This window comes from Tachyglossus aculeatus, chromosome 20, assembly GCF_015852505.1.
Source record: "Tachyglossus aculeatus isolate mTacAcu1 chromosome 20, mTacAcu1.pri, whole genome shotgun sequence".
Taxonomy (NCBI): Eukaryota; Metazoa; Chordata; class Mammalia; order Monotremata; family Tachyglossidae; genus Tachyglossus; species Tachyglossus aculeatus.
The window spans coordinates 31301748-31328817 of NC_052085.1; the positions used below are offsets into that span (position 1 = coordinate 31301748).

Sequence of the window (27070 nt, forward strand, 5' to 3'; positions counted from 1 at the left end):
ATCTCAGCCACCAAGAGGTGGGTGGGGGGCGTCTATCTGGGTTTTTTTTTGGGGGGGGTCTTCTCTGTTGAGGGTCCTGAGAAGAGGGACCGGGAAACCTGCCGCGTTGGTGACTGGAGAGGTGAGCTGGGTTCTGTCCGGGTGGACCTTTGTGGTCAGGGCACCTTTGGGGGCTTCGCCTTCCGTCTTGAGGTTAAGAATGAAGACCAACTGCCCGACCAGGGTGGGGGTCTGCCCCATGTGCGGTGATGGAGGGGGTGGGGGGAAATCCGGGGAGCCAGCCTGGAGCCCCAGCTTGTAGCCTGGTGGCAGGGAGGGGGCTTCTACAGCCCTTTGGCCTTCCTCCCCCAGATCCTCAGGGGGGTCCTAGGCCAAATGAGACAGGGTAACGGGTTCGTGGGAAGGTGGAGAGATGGAGCTGGAACTGTGTTAGATCTGATTATCTTCTATCACAAGCTCCTTTCATTCAATCGTATTTATTGAGTGCTTACTGTGCGCAGAGCACTGTATTAAGTGCTTGGGAGGGTACAATATAACAATAAACAGACACATTCCCTGCCCACAACGAGCTTATGGTATATATAGAGAGAAAGTCTAGAGGGGTAAGGGTTTAACAAGTACCAATCTACCCAGTGCACAGAACAGTGCTTGGTACATACTAAGCCGTTACCAGTACCACACTAACTAGTGTAATGGGTATGTGGCTGTTTGCTGTACTTATGTGTAATTTATTTAGGTGGCTGTCGCCCACTCTCTGGTATTCATTTATATTAATGTCCATTTCCCCCTTCTGTTTATTTATTTTACTGTTTGTTTCCCCCTTATGTTTATTTATTTATTTTATTGTTTGTTTCCCCCTTCTGTTTATTTTATTGTTTGCTTCCCCCTTCTGTTTTTCTCTCCCCTCTCTGCTTATATTGTCTGTCCACCCTGCCCCTTTATTTATTTTAATGTCTGTCTCCCCTCTTTATTTTAATGTCTCTGTTTCCCTTTATTTATTTTAGTGGCTTTGTTTTCACTCTCTGTTGTTTATTGTCCGCCCCCCCCTTGTTTTTTATTTTAATGCCTCTGTCCCCCCTCTATCTGTTTATTAACTTCTGTCTCGCCCCCTATGATGTTTATTAATTTTAAAACCTGTGTCTCTCCCCTCTCTGTTATTTATTTATTTTAATGTCTTTGTCTTCCCCCTCTAGGTTGTAAGTTCCTTGTGGGCAGGGAATGTGTTTACCAACTTGGTTGTATTGTAGTAGAGTGCTTTGCACACATGAAGTGCTCAATAAGTACCTTTGATAACTATATTTCTGGGTGCCGTAGAACTCCTGGCTTCCTTCAGTGAGGGGAATTATACAGAACTGTTGGTCCCATATCCACATTTCGTGGGAAAGAACCATTTTTGGGTAATTGGGGGTTTGGGGACCCCTTAGGGGGCCTATCTTTTCTCTCCCTCACATTTCAATAATAATAATAATATATTAATAATAATAATAACTGAGGTATTTGTTAAGCACTATGGGCCAAGCACTGTATTAAAGCGCTGATAGGTACAATACAGTCAGATTGGACATGGTCCCTGCCCCATATGGGGCTCACAGGCTAAGAACTGGGAGAGAGCAGGTATTTGAATCCTATTTTACAGGTGAGGAAACTGAGGCTCAGAGAAGTAAAATGACTTGCCCAGGATCATACAGCAAACACTTGGTGGAGCTGGGATTAGAACAAATACCATTAAAAAAAAAAAAAAAAAAACAAATCTCGGACACGCCTGGATTTCTGAAAGCTCACGGTCCCTGATGGAGACCATCTTTAATGTTAAAGTGTGGTCAGACTGGTTAGGTCCCCGGCATTCGGGGACTGTAGTCTAGATGTCCCAGAATACTGAATCGGTTTTTAGTCCCTCAGTTCTCTCTGATGTTTTGCACAGGAAAGGATAAGGCACAGCATCTTGGGATGATCTTATGTCCCATTTTTATCCAGAATAAATCTTATCTGTCAGGCCTCCCTCAGCTTGGTATTTAAATGTTTAACTATATGCCAAGCACTGAGGTAGATACAGTACAATCAGATCATACACACAGTTCCTGTCCCAAACGGGGCTCACAGTCTGAGGAGGGAGAACAGGTGTTTTGTTCCCACTTAACGGATGAGGAAACTGAGGCACAGTGAAGTAACTTGTCCAAGACCATACAGCAGGCATGTAGCAGTTGGGAATAGAACCCGGATCCTCTGGCTTTCAGGTCTGTCTATGCTCTTTCCACTGGGCCACACTGTATAAGCCTCTCAAGGTTTGCGTGATGGGGGGATCTCGTATATCTTGCTTCCTTTGCATACTTCCCAACGCCTAGTAAAGTCCTCCACAGGTGCCCAATAAAGACCGATGATGATGTTTCTAATATAGTTGTTTCTGCTTTGTAATTCCTCTCCATCCTTGTCATTCCAGGCCAACTCTGACAGCCGTCTGATACCATCAGCCTTCGAATCCGATTTGGAGATCGTTCCCTGACACATCAGGTATGTGTTTTTTTTCTTTTATGTTTGTGTGAAAAGGTTCTTCATAAACTGTCAAGTGACGCAGGCCTGCCAGCGTGCACTTACCGAACTTCCAGGAACAGGTCTACGGAGTGGCTGGTGGGAACCAGCCTTTGTTCTGAACATCTTTTGTTAAAATCAACGGTTTCTCCACCACCCTGTAATTTCCTTCACCTAACAATTACCCCATCAGCACACATATTGATGTCTTCCATCCCCAACCTAATGCAACCTGTGTGTGTGAGAGGTTCTTGTGTTTCACCAGCATTTAGAGACTCCAACGTCGTCCTGTTGGCCCCGGGATGGGAAGGGTTTGTGGTGCAAGGAATTGCGGGCAATTGTGATGCCTCTCCCTTCAGTCGGAAGCCAAGACATTTGTTTGGGTAACTCAGGGCTAACAGGTCTGAGATCAGTGATCCCGGATAAGAGGGAGGGAAAATGAATGAGGTGTGTGGATCCTTGAACCACTACAAGTGGAAGGAAGCTCTAATCTAGGCACAGTCTGTAGCTTTCTATAAGGTGCCATTTCAGATGTGTTTGCCTTGTTTTTTCATCTCGGATCCCGTGAAAGGTGGCTGGAATAGGAAAGGTCTCAGGGGAGTCACTCCTTGAAGAGAGCATAGGGCTGTTTCTGGTAAGTCTCACCGGCTAATCTTCCTTGCCTCAAAGGTTGGAGGACCAAGACTTGAGTCGGTGACTCGATAGATATTGCTGGAGTTGCAGGGCCAGAGATCTGACCATCTTGTTCCTGGGCTGAGGCCACATTGACCCTAGTGAATATCAGCGGGAGCCACCTACCCGGGGAGAGTGGCAAAGGTGCCAGCTCTTCTGCCGCAGGGATTTTTGTGAGTTGGAGACTGGGAAGAGGCAGGTTTCAAAGGAGCCTCCATTTTGCCTCGCTCCAGTTCTGACTGGAAACTCTCAGGTCTTGTTAGGAGCCCTGGGCTGAACAACGCAACGAATCCAGTTAATAAAGCTAGGAGGAGGGCCGCAGCCCCTTGCCCACCCCCACAGATTCCCAGCTTCACTTGCTTGGCAAATAAAGCGAGACCAGTCAGTGGGTCGTCTCTTTGCTGCCTCGGCTATTTCGATGAGTGTGACTTAAAGTGATACGTGCTGAGACCTTTCACGAAGGTCATACGCTAAAGAAATAGCAAGGCATGCTGCCGGTTCTTGCCACGAGATCCCGGACCCCCCTGCTTAATCTTGCTTCCTCGAGGAAGACAGTGCTGATGTCTGGGGCTGGCCTAGTGAAAAGAGCATGTGCCTGGGAATCAGGACCCCAGTTCTAATCCCAATCTGCCACCTGCTTGCTGTGTGACTTTGGGCAAGTCACTTAACTTCTCTGTGCCTCAGGTCTCCTGTTCTCCCTGCTACTTAGACTGTGAGCCCCATGCGGGACAGGGACTGTGTCTAACCTAATGAACTTGTATCTGCCCCAGCACTTAGAACAGTGTTTAATAATAATAATGGTATTTGTTAAGCACTTACTATGTGCAAAGCACTGTTCTGAGTGCTGGGGAGGTTACAAGGTGATCAGGTTGTCCCACGGGGCTCACAGTTTTAATCCCCATTTTACAGATGAGGTCACTGAGGCACAGAGAAGTTAAGTGACTTGCCAAAAGTCATATAGCTGACAGTTGGTGGAGCTTGGATTTGAACCCATGACCTCTGACTCCAAAGCCTATGCTCTTTCCACTGAGCCATGCTGCTGCTACTATGCTTGACACATAGTAAGAGGTTAACAAATGCCATAAAAGAAATTCCACTTTTGCTGACTTTCCTAGGGCAGGGAAAAAATGCGGCTGGCCTGTTAATGCTCCCATGTCTTCCCTGGGCCAGTACGTAGCCAAAGGGACTACAGCCCCATGCCTAGGGTGGCTAGTAGCTATAAAGAATGAATTGTGACTACTTTGGGGAAGGGAAACTCTCTGGGGAGTGTATGAGTTTTTAAACTTGTCTCTTCTTTCTGTCATACTCTCCCTAGAGAAGCAGCATGGCTCAGTGGAAAGAGCACTGGCTTTGGAGTCAGAGGTCATGGGTTCAAATCCCAGCTCCGCCAATTGTCAGCTGTGTGACTTTGGGCAAGTCACTTAACTTCTCTGTGCCTCAGTTACCTCATCTGTAAAATGGGGATTAAGACTGTTAGACTGTGAGCCCTCCGTGGGACAACCTGATCACCTTGTAATCTCCCCAGTGCTTAGAACGGTGCCTTGCACATAGTAAGTGCTTAATAAATGCCATTATTATTATTATTATTATTAATCCTGCCCTTATTTCACCCAGTGGGTGCTTAGTAAATACCAATCAATCTATGGTGTTTATTGAGCGCTTCATATATACACTATATTAAGTACTTGGGAGAGTACAGTGCAATAATGTTGGTAGATATACCCCCTGCCCTTAAGAAATTTACAGTCTAGTGGATTAAGGCTACTCCACCTACTTGGCTGATCAGGAACTCACCAAATGATAGGTCTGAGGCTCTGGGGATCCTCATCTTTGGGAGGCTCTCCAGGGAGTCAGAAGATGACACACCGCCTGCCTGCCTGTAACGGAAATAAAATTGGGGAGCTTGGCGGGGTCAGAATTGCAGGTAGAAGTTATTCCAGCGAGGAGCGGGGAACATTTCAAGGCATGTGGTATGGTGAGATGTAGGAGTGGGGAACTATTCAGGCCAAAACCTCTGTCCCAGAGTCTTCCAAGAAGGAATTTGTGGACTCTCTTTTACCCAGGAAACAGTGGGGACTATCTGTTCATCTATTCAGGCAGAATAGTACTCAATAGGAAGCTCCTAGCTTCTAACTCTATTGTACTCTTCCCAAGCTCTCAATATAGTACTCGATAGACTGGAAGTTCTTTGAGGGCAGGGATAGTGTCGATTAACTCTATTGTATTCTCCCAAGCACTTAGCGCAGTGCTATGCACACAGTAAGTGCTCCGATACCACTGAATGATCTCCCAATATACCCTGAGCACCCCCCTCCACCTCATTTCCCCAGCTGAAGTCTCGCCTAAAACTTTTCCACCAGAATGGAGAAAACATCTGTGCAGAGAAGTGAACTCCTAAAATTAGCGGCCCTCATGGAATTTGGGAAGACAGACTTTTTTGGGGAGTGCTTTGAACAAATCTGACATTCTGACAACCTGACTTGTCAGTCACTCATTCAGCTACTGCACCGAGCCAAAGTATATCTTTTTTATAAGTGTGCTTCAAAACTCAAGCCTTCTGTAGCCTCCGGCTAATAGTACTAATCAAAAGTTTAATAACGGGCTTTTGCTCTGCCCTTCTTGTTAGCCATAGGATAGCTCTCCTGGTTGCTCATGTGAGGGCCCTCTGCCCCAGGGGCACCACAACCCAGCCAGAATGGCACTGAAGTGGCCTCGGGGGGAATCAGTTGCAGGAATGGGGGGTGGGGGGAATATTTGGATCCCTGAAAAGACAAAAAAAAGTGCTCTGTTTGACCATTCAGGGCTGGCTTTTTTAACCTGGTGCCTCCATAACATCGCTGAAAATTCTCCTGAGAACCTGTGCATGTAAAAAGTCCTGTTAGTTTAAGCTTCTTGAGTTCTCGAGACCAGCTCAGAGAAGCAGCATGGCCTAGAAAGCCCAAGGGTCTGAGAGTCAGGGGACCAGGCCTCCCCCCTTGCCTGGTGTGTGACGTTGGGAAAGTCACTTAAAGTTTCTGGGCCTCAGTAAAATGAGGATTTGAAACCTGTTCTCCCTCAGCTTTAGACAGATGTCTAAAGCTGATGGACTCCTTGTGGGTAAACCTGAGTCCAGTGGGTGGAAGAGGTAATTAGAGCTCTGAGCCATAGGCTCCTATGACAGGAAAGTTCCCTCAGAGGTTCACTTCCTCCAGGCCAACAAGAGGGTAGAAGCATCCCAGACACACGTGAGGCAGATCTGGTCTTAAAAATCACCAGATGGAGGTGGCATTAGGGTGGGCCCAGCCTTATTCTTGGAAGGCCAGAGCGAAGGAGCTGCTGAGAGACAACTATACTTCCCCACATGGGACAAGGTTCACGATAAGGATTTGTAATTGCAGCATGGGTTAACTGCCTACTATGTGCTTTGGGATTAGAACCCACAACATTGACTCCCAAGCCCGGGCTCTTACCCACAAGGAGCACTGTGCTAGACGCTAGGAGTAGGCACAATACAATCAGAATAGACAAAGTCCCATGGCCCTCACGGGGCTTGCGGTCAAAGGGGGAGGGAGAACAGGTAGTTTAATCCATATTTTATAGATGAGGAAACAGGCACAGAAGTTAGGTGGCTTGCCCAAGGGCACTCAGCAGGTGAGTGGCAGAGGGAGGATTAGAACCCAGGTCTCCTGTGCTCTTCTTGCTGGGCTCCTTCTCTGACTAGGTCACCCCACCGGTGGAAGTTTAGAGATGGGCGGACAGGCAGGCGGCTGAGGCAACTTGAAGCTTCCTTGAGAAGATAGGTCAGCAGCTGGTTGAGAACAGATTGAGGTCATGGACAGATAATAATAATAATAATAATGGCGTTTATTAAGCGCTTACTATGTGCAAAGCACTGTTCTAAGCACTGGGGAGGTTACAAGGTGATGAGGTTGTCCCACGGGGGGCTCACAGTCTTCATCCCCATTTTACAGATGAGGGAACTGAGGCCCAGAGAAGTGAAGTGACTTGCCCAAAGTCACACAGCTGACAATTGGCGGAGCCGGTATTTGAACCCATGACCTCTGACTCCAAAGCCCGGGCTCTTTCCACTGAGCCACGTTGCTTCTCTTGCGGCACGGGAGTTGACCATCCAACCTGGGATGGTCAACTCCCACCCCGCCTGACTGATGGGGCAGCCCCTCTGGAGCCTTAAGATGGCAGAGTCGAGAAACAACTCTTCTCATCCAAACTCAGTTGGGGTACACTGAGTCTTGGAGACAGGTTGGAGAGCTACGATGGGGTAGAAGCTAAGGGGCGTCAGAGACACGTGACCCAGGATCTCCTGCACTTCCCGTATTCTCCCTCCCACCACTCCCTAGAGCAGATTTCCCTTCTCGCCCCATCCTTCAGGGGACATGGCCGGCGCTGTTCCCGTCTCTTCTTGTCAGAGCTGAGCTTCGGCTTTCCCTGCCCATTACCTGAAAGGCAATTTTATGTGCGTTCCTTTCTAGAACAGAGGGGATAATGCTGTCTTTCCAGAGCTTTAGCGGGGAAATTAAAACTTTGAACCTCTGGGAAGGCGGTGATTCCCCCCAGGCTACAAGACTTAGAGGTTATTAAAAATTTAATTTTAAAGATGGCATCCAGGCAAGGAGAAAGTGCCTGCCACCTCTTAGAACCCCGATGGTCCCACTTAATAACTCCCACCGCTGCTTCTTTTTAAATAGTCTGGAAGCGGGAGAAATGTAACTCATTTTCGGTGGCAAATCGATGCGACAACAGAAGCGTGGCAGTGCTGGTTAACATCCTCTAGTTTCAGCTTGAAACATGTGCACTGGGGTTACTTAGTCAAATCACTCCTTCTTTGGAATAATGCTGAAGAGCAGCTCATTTAAAGTGGGTAACAGGACCAGTACTGTACTGAATGGCTGCCAGGGCAGGTTAGTGAACACAGACACACCCAGGACAGCATGTGACCCTGTCTTCAAGGGGCTTATGATTAAATGAGGGAGATGGACAGCCCTGAAATGACCATCTGATTATCTTGTTTGTACCCCAGTGCTTAGTTTATTGCTTGGTCCATAGTAAATGCTTACACCCTTGTTAGGAATGAGCAATCATTCCAAGAGTAGTAGAGGGCAGAAACATAATAATGGGGGTATTTGTTAAGCCCTTACTCTGTACTAAGCAATGGAGTAGATGCAAGATAATCAGGGTAGACACAGTCCCTGTCCCATATGGGAAGTCGCAGTCTACGAGAGAGAGCGGTATTGACTGCCCATTTTACAGAAGAGAAAACTGAAGCCCAGTGAAGTGACTTGTCCAAGTCCTCACAGCAAGCAAGAGGTACAGCCAGGATTGGAACCTAGGTCCCTTGGCTCCCAGGCCTGTGTTCTTTTTGCTAGGCCACACTGCTTCCCCATCCTTTCTTAGTGCAGGTTTTCACTAATCATTTGAGATAGATCACTATGGGGAAAATCAGGACCACCCATTCAAACACGCACTTCTGTCGGGGTAGAGCATTTTGCCGGAAGGCACTGTTGCCTATGCCTGCAGTATCATCAACCCTTGAGTATCGGTGAGTTTTCTTTAACCCGAGGTTCATCAGGAATATAGCACCCATTTTCTGGGGAGAATGGAGTTTAATGAACACAAATGCTTGAATCCATGGTCCAAGGCTAATGCGGGAGTGCTGAGATGGTGCAGGGGGTGTGCTTAGTACAGTGCTGTGCACACGGTAAGTGCTCAGTCAATATGATTTAATGAATGAATGAATGACGGGGCGGTTGGTGGCAGCGGGGCAAACAGGAAAGTCCCCCGGGAGGACTTTGAAGAAGGGCTGGGAAGTATGTCAGCAAAGCTGGGGCTATAAAGAGGTTTATTCACTTAAACCTCCTGACCCCACTGAAGGAAACAGCTGAGCATGTGAAACTAAGCACAAAATCTGATGTCTTTTAAAAGCTGCTAATAATGGGTCACCACTTTTACTTGCCTCTGATTTCCCCGCACTTTAAATTAATTAATGATGGCATTTATTAAGCGCTTACTATGTGCAAAGCACTGTTCTAAGCACTGGGGAGGTTACAAGGTGATCAGGTTGTCCCACGGGGGGCTCACAGTCTTAATCTCCATTTTACAAATGAGGGAACTGAGGTCCAGAGAAGTGAAGTGACTTGCCCAAAGTCACACAGCTGACAATTGGCGGAGCCGGGATTTGAACCCATGACCTCTGACTCCAAAGCCCATGCTCTTTCCACTGAGCCACAGTGTCACTCATCAACAGCAGCCCAGAGAGGGTTAAACGTGTCTTTTTCAAGCCAGTTCTGGCCCTGAAATGGTCTGAGGCTGGAAGTCTTGGGCTGGTGGAGTCTGAGCTGTAAACTCCATGAGGGCAGGGACCGTGTCTTCCAATTCTATCATATTGTACTCCCCCAGGAAATTAGTACATTACTGGAAGCATTCAGTAAGTATCATTGACAAATTCTGGTCCACAGAATCAGTCGTAGTGTCCAGCAAAGCGATAAGTCCCCAGTCAGTCTTTCCTCTCTTCCACATCTCTGGCTTCATCGGATGACCTGATCCCTCCAGAAAGAATCTAGGCAGCTGTCTCTCCCCTTGAATGGTAACTATCGCTTCTTGAGAGGAGATCAGGAATGCCGAGGGGTTGAGGAAGTAGCTCCCCGGAGGATCACGTATTAGAATGAGACGGAGGTGGGGAAAGTGGCATCTTTAAATTCGGGGGCCGCGGAGAGTCTTGAAAACCACATCTCCAGCTTTTCACTGAGCACTGTCAGTCACTGCCCCCCATTTCTTATAGTTGTTCATACACAAGTGATGTTCCCAGTAGAGATGCTGTAAAGTAGACCTTCATTTTTCTGCACTGAATTTCTAGAACTGAGATCTTCCCTATCTTCTCTGGGCTAATTGCAAAGCCTCTGTAACGTTTGCAGGCTGCAATTAGTTATTACTATGTCACTTAAAATGAATTCTTTCATTACCCTGAAGGCAGGCCAACCTGTGAGATTATTAAAGGCCAAAATAAGACCCTGGCCATGCTTTGGAATGACATTATTTCTCCTCTCTCTGACTTTGCCCATTAGTCTATAAATAACACACACCCAGTGACCCCCCCCACCCCACATTGGTCCTCAGTGCTGGATTTCTGGGAGCCACGTCCATGCACTGGGCCTCAGTCAGTGGGAGGAAATAAGGTTTATGGGGGCATCTTCTTGAAGGGAGGGAATGTTGGGATTGAATATTATTGTAGATGCGGGTGTTCTATGGAAAGGGGAGCTCTCGGTCTTGTAAATGGGGCTTGTTGCTCTGCAGATTTGGAGATTGAATTCCAACTCCGTCACGCTGTGCTTTCTGAAGTGCTTAGAACAAGGCTTTGCACACAAGTGCTCAATAAATGCCATCAGTTGATTTATAACCCAGGTCCTATGACTCTGAAGCATGTTCTCTTTCCACTAGGGCATGGTTGCCGCCCGTGTGAGGATCGGTTCCCCTGGGAAGGAACTTTATTCCACTTAATTTTATGATATAAGTTCCTCAAGGGCAGGGATTGTGTCTATTAAGTGTACTCTACTCTCACATGGCAGACTGTAGGGTTTTCAAGGGCAAGGACTGGGTTTGAATCTTGGTTCTGCTATTTCCCTGCAGCTTGACCTTTGACAAGTCACTTAAGTACTCTGTATGTAAGTTTCCTCTTCTGTAAAATGGAGAGGACATCCGCTCTTCCCTCCCCTTCGATTGTGAACCCCATGTGGGACAGGGACTGTGTTTTATCTATGTTCTTCCTAACCCAGCAGTTCACACAGGGCTTGGTACATAGTAAGGTCTTAACAAATACTACAGTTATCATCATCATTATTATTATCATTTTCAAAACCATTCCTATTCCATCCTTTGGGGAGATCATTGACACCCATGACCTCCTGGGCTGAGGTGTTTCCAGGGAGAATTCAAACTTCTCTCTCCATCTTGGATTCCAAGACTCATTCATCGCACCCTCAGGGACGTTCTGACTGCTGTCAGCAGTCTCTGCTTTGCCACATTTTCCCTCATTTGTTATTCAAAAGCACCAGTGAGACTGCTTCAGGCTTTTGAGAGAGGTGGCTACCATTTGGTTTTCCATGCCACCAACAGCCTGAATTTCAGCCTGCAGAGCGAGGCTTCTCCTCTTCCCCTCTGGAATCAGAAGCACTCCACCCCCTCCAGAGTCTGGAAATTGCTCCAAGACATCGGTGGCTAACTTTGCAGGGAGGCCATCCAGGACGCCAAACAATTATCCTCTTTACATTCTGGTTGGAGAAGCACTCCCCAACTTCACACTGTGAATTTGGGGAGAAGAATGTGGGAAGGTGGGGGACTGGTCCATTCAAATGAGGATCTGTTACAGTCTCAACTGGCGATTAGATATTGGGTCATTGTGTATGTTTCCAATATTAATGGGCAGCTGGTTACTCAGGGAACATAGCCGAATCTGATGGGCCCTGGTTCTTCCTGTAGTTGGCTAACAGGGGCAAAAAGTGCCCTTCACCCCAGGCTGCATCCCTGCCCAAAATAATAATGATGGTATTTGTTAAGTGCTTACTACTATGTGCCAAGCACTGTGCTCAGCTTCTCGCTCTTTGCCCTCCAAGTCCCAGCAGGAACCTGATGGACAAGGGAGCATGAGTGGCCCTGGGCAAGCCACAGGCACTAAAATCAATTCCTCCATGCAGGATTTTATGGTTTGCTTTGTTTTGGGGTCATCTAAGCACTTACTAAGGTTCTCAGTGTTAGCATCAGGACTAAGGCTGGTTTGTCTTTCCAAATGGGAGACTCCATCATCATCACATAAAGGGCCGTAAAGAGGGATGTGTGTGTTGGGGTGGGGGGAAGCCCTTATCTAGTGTCAACCGAAGAGCGCAAGAAGAAATGAGTATAAATTGAAGGAAGAGTGGGTTTCTTCAGACAGGACTTGACTGTAAGGGCAACCATGTGCTGCTGTGGAGGGATGTTGTGCAACTCCTCGTGACCTGGTGACAGAAGGATGGACGAAGCTGCATGGCTTTGTTCATTCCGTTGTATTTACTGAGCACTTACTGTGTGCAGAGCACTGTACTAAGCGCTTGGGAAGTACAAGTTGGCAACATATAGAGTCGGTCCCTACCCAACAGCGGGCTCACAGTCTAGAAGGGGGAGACAGACAACAAAACAGAACATATTAACAAAATAAAATAAATAGAATAAATATGTACAATCTGTGGAAAGCACGGGCCTGGAAGACGGAGGATCTGGGTTCTAATCCCTGTTCTGCCACTTCTCTGCTATGTTACCTTGGGCAAGTCACTCCACTTCTCTGAGCCTCAGTTACATCGTCTGTAAAATGGGAATTAAGGTTGTGTGTGTCCCCGACCTGAGTAACTTATATCTACTCCACCACTTAGTACAGTGTCTGGCACATAGTAAGTGTGTAGCAAATACCATAAAAGAAGAGGCCTTTCAAGTTGTTGTTTTCCCTCATTATTGAATTTCGGGACCTAATAAGAATAATGATGGCATTTATTAAGCGCTTACTATGTGCAAAGCACTGTTCTAAGCGCTGGAGAGGTTACAAGGTGATCAGGTTGTCCCACAAGGGGCTCACTATTTTAATCCCCATTTTACAGATGAGGTAACTGAGGCACGGAGAAGTTAAGTGACTTGCCCAAAGTCTCACAGCTGACAACTGTCAGAGACAGGATTTGAACCCATGACCTCTGACTCCAAAGCCCGTGCTTTTTCCACTGAGCCACGCTGCTTCTCGACCTGACTACGTTGTAGATGATGCTCAATTCCGTTCGCCAATTAATATGAAGTCACGGTGTTTTCTCCCATTAGCAATTTGATGTTGACGCAGTATAACATGTATTGTCCTGATGTGTTCTGAGAGGGGCAGATTAAATTACGTGTGGTTTTGGAGCAGTTGTGTTCTTAATCCGGGCTAATACAATGCATGACAAGATGTCAGGTTGTAAAATTGTGATGGCAATTATGGAGCACAGTGAGCTTTGGATTTTCCAGAAATATCTGATCCTCTTGACTTCCTGTTGGTTCTCAAAACCACTCTCCGGGGATCTTTGAGAGTCAGGGAGTTTCTTCCTGTTTCTGTCACCAAGCTAATTAAATTAATTTGTTGGTAAGGGCTCTCCCTTCCACGGTATTGGATTAAGTTGTGCATTAATCTGCTTTGTGATTCTTTTTGCGGCAAACAGCACTTGGGAACCTTAACTGCTAGAGAAAGCCCACATGTTGAGATGAGGTTTCTTCCGCAGGCAAAGTCCCCCTTCTGTGGGGGTGACGTGGCTCAGAATGATGATGATCGTGGTATGTAAGAGCTTACTATGCACTGAGCGCTTTACTGAGCACTGGGGCAGGGTCAAGATAACCAGGTTGGACACAGCCCCCTCTCCCCCAGGGGCCTCAAGTCTAAGGGGATAGGCAACTAGATATTGAACCCCCATTTTACAGATGAGCAAAGTGAGATCTAGAGAGCTTAAGCAACTTGTCCAAGGTCAGGCCGGTGGCGGAGCTGGGACTTAAACCTGGCCCTTCTGCTTCCCAGATCCAGGCTCTTACCTCTAGGCCAGGCTGCTGCTCCTGTTTCCTTGCCCTATTTCTGGATGTTTCCGTAACTGTGACAAAAACTTGAATCCCCAGTCAAAACATTTAGTAGTAATGGTATTGGTAAAACGCTTACTATGTGCCAAGCTCCATATTTCCCCCTGACCTGGAATGCCCTCCCTCCGCACATCCGCCAAGCTAGCTGTCTTCCTCCTTTCAAAGCCCTAATAATAATAATAATGATGGTAATAATAATAATAATGATGGCATTTGTTAAGCACTTACTATGTGCAAAGCACTGTTCTAAGCGCTGGGGGGATACAAGGTGATCGGGTTGTCCCACATGGGGCTCACAATCGTCATCCCCATTTTACAGATGAAGTAACTGAGGCCCAGAGAAGTGAAGTGACTTACCCAAAGTCACACAGCTGACAACTGGTGGAGCCAGGATTTGAACCCATGACCTCTGACTCCAAAGCCCGGGCTCTTTCCACTGAGCCACACTGCTTCTCTACTGAGAGCTCACCTCTTCCAGGAAGCCTTCCCAGACTGAGCCCCCTCCTTCCTCTCCCCCTTCCCCCCATCCCCCCACCTTCCCTCCTTCCCCTCCCCACAGCACCTGTATATATGTTTGTACGTATTTATTACTCTATTTATTTTACTTGTACATATTTATTCTATTTTATTTTGTAAATATGTTTTGTTTTTTTGTCTCCCCCTTCTAGACTGTGAGCCCGCTGTTGGGTAGGGACCGTCTCTATATGTTGCCAACTTGTACTTCCCAAGCGCTTAGTCCAGTGCTCTGCACACAGTAAGCGCTCAATAAATACGATTGAATGAATGAATGAATACAGGAGAATCAGATCAGACATAGTCCTTGATCCACAGTCAGAGAGAGAGAGAGATGAGGAAACTGGATCCCAGAGCAGGTAAGGGGCTTGCCCAAGGTCACCCTGGAGACCAGTGGCAGAGCGGGGACTAAATCCCAGGCCTCAGTTCTTATAACCATGGTGGGAAGGGGCAGGTGTGTTTCCCTCTCTGACAACTTGACAACTTGTTCTCTGTCTCCCCCTTTTAGACTGTGAGCCCACTGTTGGGTAGGGACTGTCTCTATATGTTGCCAATTTGTACCTCCCAAGCGCTTAGTACAGTGCTCTGCACATAGTAAGCGCTCAAGAAATACGATTGATGATAAATACGATTGATGATTCCCAGGAACCTCTGCCCTTCTACCAGTGGTTGGGATTGTTTTCCCACCTCACCCCTCAGGCTACTTCTCAGAATCCTGTCGGTGCAAGAGCCTGGGCCGCTCCCTCCGTGGCTCACAGGACTCACTTGGGCTTCTGAGTTGCAATTCCCGATGGGCGAGCGAATGGGACCATGTGCAGCTGGAAAACTAACAAGCAGGGAGTGTTCTCACTGTGAGTCCAGCTAACCTCAGGGCAGATGGGGTCGCGGGGGGTGGGGGGCTTGTTTCCAAGCGCCTGTCTGTTGGGATTGTTTTCTGTTTCCAGTGGAGGAGACATCTGAGGGTGATCCATGAGTAATAAGCACCCACCCACTGAAGTCTAATGGCCTGTATGTAGTTTATTATTATCACCATGGTCATTGTATGGCTTCCAGGGGAATTCTCTTCTCAGGCTCCATTCATCATCATCATCATCATCAATCGTATTTATTGAGCGCTAACTGTGTGCAGAGCACTGTACTAAGCGCTTGGGAAGTACAAGTTGGCAAGATATAGAGACGGTCCCTACCCACCAGTGGGCTCACAGTCTAAAAGGGGGAGACAGAGAACAAAACCAAACATACTAACAAAATAAAATAAATAGAATAGATATGTACAAGTAAAATAAATAAATAAATAGAGTCACAAATGTACAAACATATATACAGGTGCTGTGGGGAAGGGAAGGAGGTAAGATGAGAAATGCTTTCATTTCTCATAGGCAATCCAATAAGATCTTGGAGTTCCAAGACTTCCCTACCTAAATAGTCCTATCCAAAGATTCCGCTAAGCCAAATAAACTACACCTACGACAGGCAGACCTCTTTCTCTCCCCCTACCCCCCGCCCCGGGCAACAGGAGAGAACGAATGAGTTGAGAGGTGATGGATCTCTGATCGTCCCACCCCCGCAGATGAAAGGGCCGCTGAAGCAGTACGGTTTTCCGCAAGAGGAGGAGAAAGCCCAGTGAACATGAAATTGGGGTTACAGTGGGCAGGTTGCAAAGGAATAGGTTTTTGGGCACTGAATTCGCACAAAAGAAAATTTGAAAATGATGAAGTGCATTCAAACAAAGAACACAAGAGTGGGGAGGGGGGAAAGGGGAAGCAATAGGCTTATTGGATGTTGAAAGTACGAGCGATGAGGGAGAGATGGAATGGGATAGGGAAACGTTGCTGACCTGTTTTTTCCCAATTGTCAAGAGTGGGGAGGAGGTGGGCAAGGATGTCTGTGACCTCTGTCCACTCCCTTTGGAAGAAAGAAGAAAGCACAGATCATTGAATGTTATCACAAGTGGTTTTAATACCGGATCCGGATCATTACAGCCAAGGTTTTGGCTGAGTACCAAGGATTAGAAAAGGATCAGGTTATCCAGTGATTTCCAGGAACCCTAGATATTTAATTTTTGGTTGTCTTCCCCCCCGCCACCTCTTCACCTCCCCCTATCAAAAGTAAGTCCTAGAGCTGTGAAGTTGTGTGTGGGAAATTACTGGGAATGAGAATCTGAAACTGATCTGAAAGCTGACTGAATTTCTTGTGGTGTGGAATGAAAGATGAGCAGCTGGTGAGAGAGGCCTTCTGAGCAGGCCACGGCATTTTCTCCAGCCAAGCTGTGGCCAGACTCTGCCCTTTGATGGTTCTGCTTGCTGTAGAGTCAGAAGGTCATGGGTTCTAATCTTGGCTCCACCACTTGTCTGCTATGTAACCTTGAGCAAGTTACTTAGCTCCAGCGCTTAGAACAGTGCTTTGCACATAGTAAGCGCTTAACAAATACCATTATTATTATTCTCTATGCTTCAGTGTGCACATTTGTAAAACGGGGAGTGAGACTAAGCCCCACATAGGACGGGGACGGTGTCCTACGCAATTTGCTTGTATCCACCCCAGCTCTTAGTACAGCGCCTGCACATAGTAAGCGCTTAACAAATGCCATTATTATTATTCACTCCTTGTAGGAGGGGAACATGTCTTGGGCTTTTTCTATTCTCTCCTGGGCACTTAGCGCAGCGCATTGCTTGTAGGAGGTACTCAATAAATATCACTCCTTCCACTACTCCATTATTTCCTACTGTTTGTTATTGAGTTTTAGGGTCTACCTTAGTCTTAGCTAGATTGTGAACTTCTTGTGGGCAGGGATCGGGTCTAAAAATCCTGGCATATGTTCCCACCTGCCTAGTACTGTGTCTTACATGTGGTAAGTGATGAATAAGTACAGTTGATTGATACTAGGGTAGGAAAAATGAACTAAGATTCCCGAGAGAGGGTGGTGATAGCTTGGAGCTGAGGGTCTTGAGTAGCCATTCGGTGGTGGCCAGGATAGGGCATATCTGCCCTCCACTGACCTGTTCTTTCTAGAGGTTGGCCCTCCGGCTTTCCCATCGATAGTCTCTCCTCCTCACCCCCCGCACCACACGCATACACCCCCACTGGGGATGCGAGCAAGGGTGGTTCAGCTCAGGCTGTAACCTCAAACCAGATGGTGGCCATGATGGCATTTTACCAGCCTGCCTCCCTCCCTTCACCAACCCCCAGTAATGCTCTGCAGAGGGATGCGGATCATATGCAACGTCCCGTGCCCAATTTGCTCTTGGCCATCACCTATTCTTTAATGCAAACTGCATTGGTGTTGAGGGGCAACCTTCAGTGAGCACTGATGTTGCATTGTGAGGACCAGATTCCCCCTCTGTCTGTCCTGGGATCCGGCTGACGAGGACTGATCGCACAGTTGATGGAGGCCGACGGTCATGTTCTGGGATCATGACAGACCGCAGTTTGGCCTAGTGGATAATGCCCAGGCCTGGGTTCTAATCCTGGCTCTGCCACTTGCCTGCTGAGTGAACTTAGGCAAGTCATTTTTCTGTGCCTTAGTTTCCTCAACTGCAAATGGGGATTCAGTACTTGTTCTACCTCCTACTTAGTCTGTGAGTCTCATGTGGGACCCGATGGTTCTTGTATCTACCCCAGCGCTTGTTATAGTGCTTGGCACATAGCAAGAGTTCAACAGGAACTACTACTATTATTATTGTCATTATTATTATTATGTTCTGCATCACATGGGCTGCAACTTGCTTCCCATGACCAAACCGTCACCTGGTAAATCACATAACATGGTTTGGGCTTGTCATCATCAATGATGGTCTTTGAGTGCTTACTGTGTGCTGAGCACTGTACCAAGCGCTTGTCCAGGGAGAGAGTCCTGAAAAGGTCCTTAATGAAGATGAACTGGTTTGGGGGGGGGGGGGGCACTTAATAATAATAATGATGGCATTTGTTAAGTGCTTACTATGTGCAAAGCACTGTTCTAAGCGCTGGGGAGGTTACAAGGTGATCAGGTTGACTGCCATATACCCAGTGGTCCCTTCCACTTCACACTAGTTGTAAATATGGTTGCCTCCTCTCTAGAGTGTAAGCTCCTCGTGGGCAGGAAACATGCCGTGTCTTTGTTTTGTACTTCCCGAGTGCCTAGTATGGTGCTTTGCATCCAGTGGGATCTCAGTAATTAATCATATATTTTGAACCCTCGCTGTGTGCCGAGCACTGTATTAAGAGCTTGAGGGAGTACAATATAACAAAGTTGGTAGACAAGCTCCCTGCCCACAATGAGCTTTAAAGTCTATGCCCTCCATTATTCATTCATTCAATCGTATTTATTGAGCACTTACTGTGTGCAGAGCACTGTGCTAAGTGCTTGGGAAGTACAAGTTGGCAACATATAGAGACAGTCCCTACCCAACAGTTTGCTCACAGTCTAGAAGGGGGAGACAGAGAACAAAACAAAACATATTAACAAAATTAAATAGAATAAATATGTACAAATAAAATAGAGTAATAAATATATACTAATATACATATATACAGGTGCTGTGGGGAGGGGAAGGAGGTAAGGCAGGGGGATGGAGGGGGAGAGGCTCCATTAGGCTCCAGTGCAATCTTGGTGATAGATTGACATTGTTTTTAATAATATGTTTAGCTGGTACAGTGCTCAGCCTACGGTAGCTTCTCAATAAATACCTTTGCTATTGATCCCAGCTTGCAAATTTTCCACAGCCACTCTTATGCTTTCTAAGGTAATAATAATAATTATGGAATTCAAGTGCTGAAGATGCGCAAAGCACTGTGGCAGAACAGGCTAATCAGAACCAAAACAGTCCCTGCCCCACGTGAAGCTCGCAGTCTAAGAGGGAGGGAGAACAGAATAAAAGGGAAGCCGTATGACCTAGCGGAAAGAGCCCAGTCCTGGGGGTCTTAGAACCTGAATTCTAATCCTAGCTCTGCCACTTTCCTGTAGTGTGACCTTGGGCAAGTCACTTCACGTCTCTGGACCTCAGTCACCTCATCTGTAAAACGGGGGTTTAGTACCTGTTCTCCTTTCTACTTGGACTGTGACACAGGGAAAGCGTCCCAAGTGATTAGCTTGCATCTGCCGCAGCACTCAGTAAAATATCTGGCATGTCGTAAGTGCTTAGCAAGTACCATAGTTATTATCGAGTACTGTACTTGCCTCCTCGCTAACCTCCTGGCCTCATCCTTGGTTGCCAGGCAAATTCTTAAGTGAACATCTTGTCCGTGGTTGAGAAGGTGGGAATTTTAGATGCCCCGGGGAAAGCCCGAAATAGACTCTCACATTCCTAATCCTGGCAGTGTACAGTGCCTGGCTTGTGTTGTGTTTATAGACCCTCATTAGAGTCCTTATTATTAGACATATTTTATATTTGTTTGCCAAGTCCTATAAATTGTCATTTATATTCACAGGAGGCATGGTGTTTATTAGAGAAGTCCTCTCAGCTATTCCTGTTATCATTTAAAGAGGACCTTCAGACCAGGATATATTTGCACAGTTGTTTCTCTAAATTTAGGGATTCCCCTCTGTGGCCCCATGAGATCCATAAGTGGTTGTGATTGGTAACGTTTCTGGGTGTGTTCTGCACAGGTGTTGCTCCTTGGAGTAGTTGTTTTGGCTGATTTTTCCGGGTGCCATTGGAAATTTGGCCTGGTGCAGTGCATATATTCCTGTTTATGTTTATGCGGTGTTGTGGTGTGGCGGTGAGGAGTCCGATGATTATAGGGTTAGGAGTTAGGGTAATGGACCGGCTTTGCGCGGACAACATCTAAGCTTTGGATCATTTATTGGTCAACATTTGACTTGCGTGCAGTTGGCGGGTGATAGGATATTTCCAGCCATTTAACGTTGAATAAAGCCCCCGGGAACCCTCCAGCTGCACGAGGAATTGGCTGTGATGCCTGTGAACTCATCGCTAGGTGGGTGCTTATTTTGGAATCACCCCAGTGCTTAGTACACTTTTCCATGCATTCCCCCAGTTATCCCAGACCGGCAGTAAGAAGGGGAGAGGGCTCTGGATTCATGTTCCTGCCCCACATTGGCCCTACATATTGTTTCCCCTGGCCCCCAGGGCTGTGAGATTGGGAATGTCATGACCCCTGGGACTCTTGAAAAGGCACATCGTATTTCATCTGTTTTTCATGGACTCCCGGAGGCCTTGATATTTCCCCAAATTGCAGTGCTGAGCAGCCAATTTAATTTGATTGAGGTCGAAGCTGAAGTCGACAGACCAACCGGGCAGCTGGTTTTAAGGGATTTTGGGGTGTGTTTGTGTCTTGTGGTCCCCACCAGGTGGACAGCCCCTCTAGGGGGGAGACTGAGTTTTCTCCCACACAACCCCTCCCCCACTGCCAGCAGAATTCATTCATTCAATCGTATTTATTGAGCGCTTATTGTGTGCAGAGCACTGTACTAAGCGCTTGGGAAGTACAGGTTGGCAACATATAGAGACGGCCCCTACCCAACAGTGGGCTCACAGTCTAGAATGAAAGTGTTGGGGGACTGCTTTGTCAGCCTCTCTGTATGCCCCCCCCAAGTTCCCTGTGGAATGCTTTGTGTGCTAATACTGGTGGTGGTAATAATAATAATGATAGCATTTATTAAGCACTTACTATGTGCACTGTTCTAAGCACTGAGGGAGATACAAGGTGACCAGGTTGTCCTACGGTGGGCTTACAGTCTTAATCCCCATTTTACAGACGAGGGAACTGAGGCCCAGAGAAGTGAAGTGACTTGCCCAAAGTCACACAGCCGACAAGTGGCAGAGCCGCGATTTGAACCCACAACTTCTGACTCCAAAGCCCGGGCTCTTTCCACTGAGCCACGCTCCTTCTCAAACAAACCCAAGGCCTTTAACACTGCTAGTTTAGTAGGAGAGAGAACAGAAAACTATGGCTATACACAGACCTGTGCTCTTGCTACTAGAGAAGCCAGTGAGTGGATCAAAGCAAGAACCTTTGGTGAGAATTCATTTGATCGTATTTATTGAGCGCTTACTGGGTGCAGAGCACTGTACTAAGTGCTTGAGAATCTGAAACCCTCATAGAAGGGGATGTGCGATGTTATCTGTCACCTTGGGGAAATGAACGTAATGAGGCAGTGACTCTAAGCACCTCGGAGTAGGAAATATTAATTCTTCTTTCTATTTTCTTCTCCTAAGCTCCCAATACAGCACTCTGCCCAATGATGCTCAGTAAATACTGCTAGATGTATTACACATGTACTCGTCCTCAGTGGGTCAAACCAACCCAGTAGTCTGGCTGCATTCTAACGCTCAAAAGAACTGCATTTTGACTGCCCTCCTGGATACGAGAGGTGTAAGCTGCCCTCTAGCCTGAAAGCTTCTTGTACGGTGGGAACACATCTACCAGCTCAGTTGTACCGGACTCTTCCTAGCGCTTAGTACAGTGCTTGGCACATAGTAAGTACCATTGATTGACACTGCCTCGTGGCTAGGGTGGGACTTCCAGCTCCTCTAACGTGGCCCCTCTAAATCTCTGACACTTCTCTCAGTGTCCCAGCACAGACAGTCCAACAGTCCTGATACTTCCCGCTCTGTCCATCTTTTCTTTTCCCCCTTACAGTGACCCAGCATGGACCATCAACACTCCTGACTGTCCCCAGTGATCCAGCAGGACCCATCCAATACCCCTAACTCTCCACTCTCCATCCCTGATTTTTCAAAAAAGTAACCCACAATGAGCCCCTTGTCCAAGAGTTTATCTGCACCTTTATTAAACTTCACGAAGATTTTTGTTGTACCCAATTTCCTGTGGGAACAAATTCCACATTTTCCTCCTGCAACTCACAAACTCTATTTTTCTCTTGGAGGACTGGGGTTGTTTTATTAATTTTCCCACGGTCACATGGCAAATTAAACAATGGTATTTATTCAGCGCTTAGAACAGTGTTTGGCACTTAGTGCTTAACAAATACCATAGTTTATTGAGCGCTTAGTGTGTCCAAAGCCCCATACTAAGTCAGTCCCAGAGGCCAGACTGGAGGCCAGTGATTTATAATCAAAAGAGTGTTTGTGGGATCAAATCCCCAGTGACCTGGATACTTTTTCCAAGATTAAATCTCCAGTGAACTCAGAGAACTTTGATGCCATTGAGAAACACCCATCCGGGGCTACACAACTAAGAGAAGCAGCATAGCCTAGTACATAATAATAATAATGACATTTATTAAGTGCTTACTATGTGCAAAGCACTGTTCTAAGTGCTGGGGAGGTTACAAGGTGATCAGGTTGTCTCACGGGGGGCTCACAGTCTTAATCCCTGTTTTACAGATGAGGTAACTGAGGCACAGAGAAGTGAAGTGACTTGACCAAAGTCACACAGCTGATAATTGGCAGGATTTGAACCCATGACCTCTGACTCCAAAGCCCGGGCTCTTTTCCACTGAGCCACGGCACAGGCCTGGGAGTTGGAAGGACCTGGGTTCTAATTCAGACTCCACCACTTGTCTGCTGGGTGACCATGGGCAAGTCACTTAAGTTACTGTGCTTGTTACCTCATCTGTAAAATGGGGATTAAGACAGTGAGCCCCATTTGGGACGTGGACTGTGTCCAACACTCCAGTGCTCAGTACAGTGTCTGGCACTTACTAAGTACTTTAAAAAATACCATTTTTTAAAAAAACAAAAAAACCTAAGTTGGGGATTCAGTTTCTGATCCGATATATACCTTGAGTCATAGCTTCTGCGGCTTTGTTAAAGAAGCAATTATTAAGCCTCGAAGAATGTATGGTACCCTGACCTTTTGATTTGAATTGCAAGGGGGAACACTCCCCTGGGAGTTGATTTGTTGGATCTAATAAGTTGTTTGGTTTTTTTAGTTATTTTCCCCCCGCCCAAAGGTACTGTAAGCTGAAAGGGGTTTTTTTAATAGAAGCAAGGCGGTATAATTAACTACTTCAGAAAAGCAGCTTAGTTAGAAGGCTCCAGCTTTTTGGGGACCTGAATTGTCCTTATCTCAGTGAACTGTCTCCTCATGTAATTAATCCTCCAGCCTCACACAGTTCCAGGGGAAAAGGCCACAGCACTGACTGGGGAGGGACTGTGGTTTTACAAACAGGTGCTGATTTAAAAAAAATCATTCCCCGTCCTGTGTCTGAGGACAAGAGAAGTTTGGCTCTGTCCCTCTGGACTGTAAGCTCATTCATTCATTCAATTGTATTGAGCGCTTACTGTGGGCCAAGCACTGTACTAAGCGCTTCAGAAAGTACAATGCAACAATGAACAGACACATTCCCTGCCCACAATAAGCTTACAGTCTAGAGGGATGAGCTGTGGGCAGGGAATGGGTCTACCAAGTCTTTTACTGAACTCCCCCAAGAGCTGAGTACAGAGCTCTGCACACAGTAAGTGTTCAATTGATGCAACTGATGGATTGATTGGCTCTAAACTGCCCCAAAGTGTCATGGCCCCGAATCCCTGGCAAGAGAAATTCGGTGGCAGGGGGCTCATTCCCAATCATCGTGGCGATGGGACGTCAAAATAGCCAGGAAGCCCAGTTCCCTGATAACCCAGCATTTAGCCAGTCATTCTAGCCCCCTCCCAATCAAGCCCATTTCTAGAGAGAGCAGCCGATCGATAGAAATCTTGATCACGGCCCCGTTGGAAGCGAGAGTGCAGTGGAAAATTGGCTGGAAACTGGGAGGCGTGAAAAATCAGAGTGTTTCATCAAAGGCAGGTGCGAACCCCTCCCCCGGCACTCTGTCCCAGTCAGCCGGGCCACAGCTTCTCCCATCTGGGAGCCTCTGTTCCAATCGCTCGCCAATTGTTGTGAAATTACCTGTAAAGGTGACGTGCTAGGGCAGTCCTGGGCAGTCTGAAATGGTAATTGGTTTGAGAAGGAATTGAATGTGTTTATGGACGAAAGGCCAGTAATGATGGGAAAGACAGGGATGGAGAGGGGGAGAGTCAGGGTGTCGGATGGTCCGTGCTGGGTTACTGGAGGAGAGTCCGGGGTGTTTGATGGTCCCTGATGGGTCACTGGGAGAGCGGCAGGGTTGGGGAGGGAAGAGTTAGAGGTGTAGGATGGTCCACGCTGGGTCACTGGGGAGAATTGGGGTGTTAGGATGGTCCATGCTGGGTCACTGGCGGAGAGAGGGATGGAGAGGGGACAGTTAGGGGTGTTGGATGGTCCACGCTGGGTCACTGGAGGAAAGTCAGGGATGGAAAGGGGCGAGTCAGGGGTGTTAAGTTTAGCCTCGCTTCATGTTTGGGAAGCCAAGCCCAGCTCCCTTTGAGCTAGGGTATCTTTTTTCATCAGCTATCTTTATTCTGCTCCCAAGGAGCCTCAGGGCTGATGTGGGTTGGGCCATCCTGAGACCTCAGAGCCTTCTTCTCCCTGGACTTGTGGAGGGAGGAAGCTGAGAAATGCTGGTCCCTTGTGGGTTCAGTTCCATTTTCTGTGCTTTGAAAGCGCCAAGTTGCCCAGGTCAATGGCCAACAGAGCACTGAGGAGTTGCTATTTGATTTAGAACAAGAGGCAGAGAGAGAAAACCAAGGCTAGAACTCAAAATAGCTGCAGTTGGACCCCGGCAGTGAGTTTTAGTCTCTGTCTTCGCCCATCCCGGGGTCAGAGAGGTTATTCGTGGGCAGGATAATGTCGACTCTGTTATCAAGTATCCCACTGTGGGTTGGATTTGTCATTTCAGGCATTCGATTGGTTCTTTTCAAGTAGAGCCAAAGGGCGGCGGGGGGAGTAGGGATTTTGTGTTTCTGGTGATTCTTGAAGGGAAAGAGGATCAGACAACCCCAGTGCCACGGTGCTGGTTTTGTAGTTGGATGAGTGCGGGCTTTGTTCGTTCCCCTTCTGACCAGGGAGATGGAGAGGAGTGAACCACAGAAACGGTTCTCTTCCCTGGCACCCCACTCCTCCCCACGAGGGTCACGAGGTGAAGCAGCACGGCCTCAGAGAGCGAGCATAGAGCAGGGATTAGAACCCGGGTGTCCTGACGCCCAGGCCTGTGCTCAGATACCACACTGCTTCTCACATCCCATTAATGTCCGAGAGTGAACCACCCAACAATTGCATCAATCAATGGTTTTTGAATGCTTACTGCGTGCAGAGCACTAAACTAAATGTTGGGAGAGGACAGTAGACTTTGCAGACTGGATCCCTCCTCCGAGGTGCTTGCAGTTTCTACCCTTCTCTCCCAAGTGCTCAGCCCAGTGTCTAGGGCTCAGTAAGTACCACTGATCGCAGGTCCCTGATCCCACCACCATTTCCAAGCTCCATACCGTCTGCATTCCAAAGTCACACTGTTTTTACAGGCATCTGACCCAGACCCTCATTGGGTAAATAGCAGCCATCACCCAGGTTTTAGTACTTTGACCCATTATACTTAACTGGGCTCACGGCATCACAGACAGCGTGAAAGTAAATGAGAGTCAGTGAATGTACTGATGTCGCTTACCTGACTCGCTTTGATGAATCACGCGGAGGTGCGAATTGGCTGTGCCGCGATGTTCACTTCTTGCTCGTGGTAATTATAGAGGGGAAATTGAGAATCTCATCAGAAGCGATAATTTCTGGCAATACACCTTCGACGTAATCTTCAGTTTCGAGCAGGCAGTCGCAGCTGAAATGGCGATGATGTGGGGAAGATGAAACTAACAGGATGTGACAGGGCAGGATACCTTTGGTATATGTTTGTGTGTTGGTCTGTGGAAGCTGTATCTCTGTGGGAGGGCTTACTATTCTGTTCTGTTGTAGTGTACTCTCCCAAGTGCTTAGTACAGTGCTCTGCACATAGGAACTGATCAATAAATATCACTGATGGATTGAGTGTGAGGTCCTGTGACTCTGACCTAGGATGTTCTGGTCCGTTCTCCCTCCCTCGAAGGGCAGCTTTTTCAGTGGCAATAGGAAATATGTACGAGACGTGATTCCCTCCCGCATCAATTATTATGATAGGGAATTTGTCAAGAGCTTACTATGTGCCAAGCCCGGTACTAAGCACTGGGCTAGATACAAATTAATCAGTCTGGACACAGTCCCTGGACCACATGGGGTTCACAGTCTAGAGGGGAAGGAGAATGGGAATTGAATCCCCATTTTACAGAAAGGAGCACTTACTGTGTGCTGAGTACTATATTCATTCAGTTGTATTTATTGAGCACTTACTGTGTGCAGAGCACTGTACTAAGCACTTGGGAGAGTATAGTACAGCAGAATTGGCAGGCATGTTCCCTGCCCCCATCAAGCTTACAGTCTAGAGGGGAAGTCAGACATTTATATAAATAAATTATGGACATGGACATGAGTGCTGTGAGGCTGATGGAGGGGTGGATAAAGGGAGCAAATCCAAATGCAGGAGCTACGAAGAAGGGAATGGAAGAAGAGGAAATGAGGGCTTAGGCAGGGAAGGCCTTTCCTTGCCATTTCTAGAACAGCGGAAGTCCAGGAATTTTCCTGGGGGCCGGGCCCAAGGTCCAGGTGGTGCGCTGCTACTAAAGAAGCAGCGTGGTTCAGTGGAAAGAGCATGGGCTTTGGAGTCAGAGGTCATGGGTTCAAATCCCGGCTCCACCAATTGTCAGCTGTGTGACTTTAGGCAAGTCACTTCACTTCTCTGTGCCTCAGTTACCTCATCTGTAAAATGGGGATTAAGACTGTGAGTTCCCTATGGGACAACCTGATCATCTTGTAACCTCCCCAGCACTTAGAACAGTGCTTAGCACATAGTAAGCACTTAATAAATGTCATTATTATTATTATTATTATCATTACTAGCAGTGGGGAGCTA

The 27070-nt window shown here is 47.3% G+C and overlaps 1 protein-coding gene across 1 annotated transcript in view; it reads left to right on the forward strand.

Moving 5' to 3' along the window:
• TENM4 (teneurin transmembrane protein 4) overlaps window positions 1-27070 on the forward strand; it is a 391883-nt gene that overhangs the window by 171552 nt on the left and 193261 nt on the right. Inside the window, exon 3 of the mRNA XM_038761748.1 lies at window positions 2438-2508. The gene's annotated coding sequence lies outside the window, so the exon portion shown is untranslated. The remainder of the gene's footprint in view (window positions 1-2437; window positions 2509-27070) is intronic.